At 35.1% G+C, this 3,165-nt stretch overlaps 1 non-coding gene across 1 annotated transcript; it reads right to left on the bottom strand.

The window, feature by feature from the left end:
* Window positions 1–2,700: 2,700 nt before the first annotated feature.
* On the bottom strand, window positions 2,701–2,892 carry LOC150082317 (U2 spliceosomal RNA). The gene has a single exon (XR_016547327.1). It is a non-coding gene; the product is annotated as a U2 spliceosomal RNA (small nuclear RNA).
* Between the last annotated feature and the right edge of the window lie 273 nt (window positions 2,893–3,165).

Genomic DNA, 3,165 nt, shown 5'->3' with positions numbered 1-3,165 from the left:
CTCTACAGATTATGAAATCAATGACTGGATTATGGATTGGGACACAGTGTTTTCTCATTAGTAGTATTGTTGTTCTTACATTGGGTGGATCCACCCAGCGATGGGTATTATTTCTAAGTGCAGTGTGGCTGTTATGTGTCGTGGTACGGTAGATCCAGGAACTCTGACTAACCTACAGGTAATCGGGAGTGCAACATTCTGGAGTTTCTTATATGTGCTCTCTGGGATACCTGGTGCTGCTAGGGTCTTTGGCACCATACAATTAACACTATACATTACGTTCGGCTATTATGTTCTGGCTCTCCAAGTGGCGCGATATCATGTTCTTGGTTATGCAGCTGGTCATAATCTTGTATATCGTTGGGATACAACTGATAGGCCTGTCAGGATTCTATTGGATAACTGTGAGGTTATTATTTTTATTATTTATTAATTTATTCTTGTTTTTGTACTGGGCATTTAAGTCTTTCGTCTGGCATTTACTTTTTTGATTTAAATCATTTTCTATATCTATTACTAATTCAATATTACTAATTCAATTTGCATTGGACTACACGTAATTCAAATATCTTTTGTGTGAAATTCTTAATAAAAAGAATGAATTATATAGTGTGATGATTTTTTTTTTTTTTTTTTTTTTGTTATTGTAATGCTAACTCAGCTAGTGATCTAAATGAAAGAATGCTGAATTCCTTTTATTGAAGAAAATAATTCAGCAAAAAAACAGTCAAAATTTAGTCCGGAGAATTGTCTTCCAAATTTTTCATTCATTCCAAATTCTTTGTATTTCTGCGAAGTATAAAAAACAAAACGTATTAGTGGCTCTGGTTAGCAGGTAAACGATGCAGTGTTCATAGGATGCCAGACATAAAACAATAAATAAATAAATAAAGGAAAAGAATTAGTTAAAATCAGTTCAATCCATTCATTCATAAGATCGGTCAAAATGGAGTTAAGAGGTAATAATATTTAAAAATATAATGGCCAGACATTACCTAAAATACAGCCTATAACGATATTAAGATGACAGTGATGTGTGCCATTTGCAATAAACATTAATAAATACAGGATTTTATGTAAACACCACTGGATGGAAATAAAAGGTTTCAATACAGTGAGACAGGTATACTGGCCTCATGGTATTCAGACCTGCTATAATTAGCCAACTGAACCCAGGAGTGTGGATATAAAAATCTGTATTTATTAATGTTAATTGCAAATTGGCACCTTAAGCTCCTCCTAATTGATTTTGGCAGCTTAACCTCCTCCTTATGGATGTTTGCCCTTGACTTATAAAAATATTAAAATTTATTACTAATTAAGTAATTTTATTAATGTGAAAACAAGTAAATTTCCACATTTTACCAGAGAAACGAATTGAAAGTATAAGTGGGGAAAAACAAGTGTTAATACTAGGGTGTAAAAAGGTGTGATTCGAATCGCGGAAGAAGAACTTATTTAGCTATTCTTAGTGTTCTTTTTTTTTGTACTGGAATAACAATTAATCATGTCATACTACAGTGGATTCCGGTTAATCGAGGCAGCCGTTTATTTAGGGTCAATCATAAAAAACAGAACCCAATCGAGAAAATAGCCAGGGTTTCCTTCACTTAATTGGGACAGGACACAGAAGCACTGGAGAATACGCTACGATTGTCTCCAATCGTACCACGTGGTTCGGTCCGCTTTCTGGAGGTCACAACCATAAAACAATTAGCAGTCACCTGTTTACTGGGCTTTTCTCTTAGTGCAAACTATCATAAACGGTTAGTAAACTAGATCGTATTCAATTTGCGATAATACCGACAGCTGGAATTCTGTGGGTTATTATGATGATATGCGTTCACACTTCCATAGAATCTTCAATCATATAAAAAAAATTCATTTTCAGAATCTTCTCTTCATTCCTATTTTTAGGCCCTCGTAACTTGTTACTCCGTTCTCTTTTGCCCGTATCGTTTTAATAGCAATTGGTGCGTGCCGAGTTCTTTGTTATTGATTGTTTATCTTTTTACTGTTTTAAATTTTAACCCCCACCCACAAATGTCAACTAGTTAGTATGTACATATTACAGTACGTATTAATTATTCCGATAATCACGTATATTCTTCCATTTTCACGGATCATTGGGTAAATTTGTGCTTAATATATCTTTGCTTTTATAACCTGTGGATAATATTCCTCCTATTTTCGCTAATTAGAATCGCTGTTTAATAGAATTAAAATTCAATTTACAAACGTGATCACAACGAGCGGAGCTTACTACACATCGTACAGTGAACGGTACTTTACTATGTTGAGTTCGTCGTAACGTGATTTGATTGTACAGTGAACTAATTGTAAAGGGTGGGGTACATTGTATTTTTCACCTTTTTTACCTGAAACTTCGGATAATTGGGACAGCCGCTTAATCGGGCCAAAATGCACTAGTCCCGAATAACCGGAATGGACTGTAATAATCAGCAATCGATTTATCATCCAACGCAATTACAAAACTTAAGAAAATGCTGACGAGACTGAACGAATAGAGAGCAGACCAATCTGTCCTGACTGAATTAATCGATAAGTCCTTGATTGGCTATAGAAAAATCTTTCGTATGACACGTATATTTGAGCTATGTACAATACCTACGAAGGTCGAATTCTAGCACCAAGAAGTATATAATACTAAACTACAAAGATTCACTATTTTTGGATTAATTGTGGTGAGCTGACTCTGGAGATAGTGCAAGACCAGGACAACTCGTGGCAAAGGTGGAGCAAGCTCCGAGCTCTTCACCGGGTTCCAAAAATCAGTTTAACATCTCAGGGCCCGTTGGACCCCGTATCAGATATTAAGCTGATAAGAACAGATACTACACTTTGATCTTAGCCATAAGGCCGAGAAGCGATACCCTAAACTGTGCCCGAAATCCTTAAAACCGATTTCAAATAGGGAGTCATTTGGTAGTTCCGCAAAAGTTTACTAAAATCTCAATATTTATGAAAGCTATGCACAAAATAGTGTATTTGCCTTTTCAAAAATAACAGTTCTTGACATGTCCTTAATAAATTACTTACAAACGAATGCAATTTCTTTAAATTAAAAAAAGTTTTCGTTTTTTTAGGTATAAAGTCCATCTACTGGTCAGAAAAAGGGTGGCTAAATGATCAGCGCCATCTACC

Source organism: Mastigoproctus giganteus, chromosome 8 (genome assembly GCF_048544385.1).
Source record: "Mastigoproctus giganteus isolate SK-2022 chromosome 8, ASM4854438v1, whole genome shotgun sequence".
In the NCBI taxonomy this organism is placed as follows: domain Eukaryota; kingdom Metazoa; phylum Arthropoda; class Arachnida; order Uropygi; family Thelyphonidae; genus Mastigoproctus; species Mastigoproctus giganteus.
The sequence above is the reverse complement of the archived record's forward strand: the minus strand, read 5'-3'. Positions and strand labels throughout refer to the sequence as shown.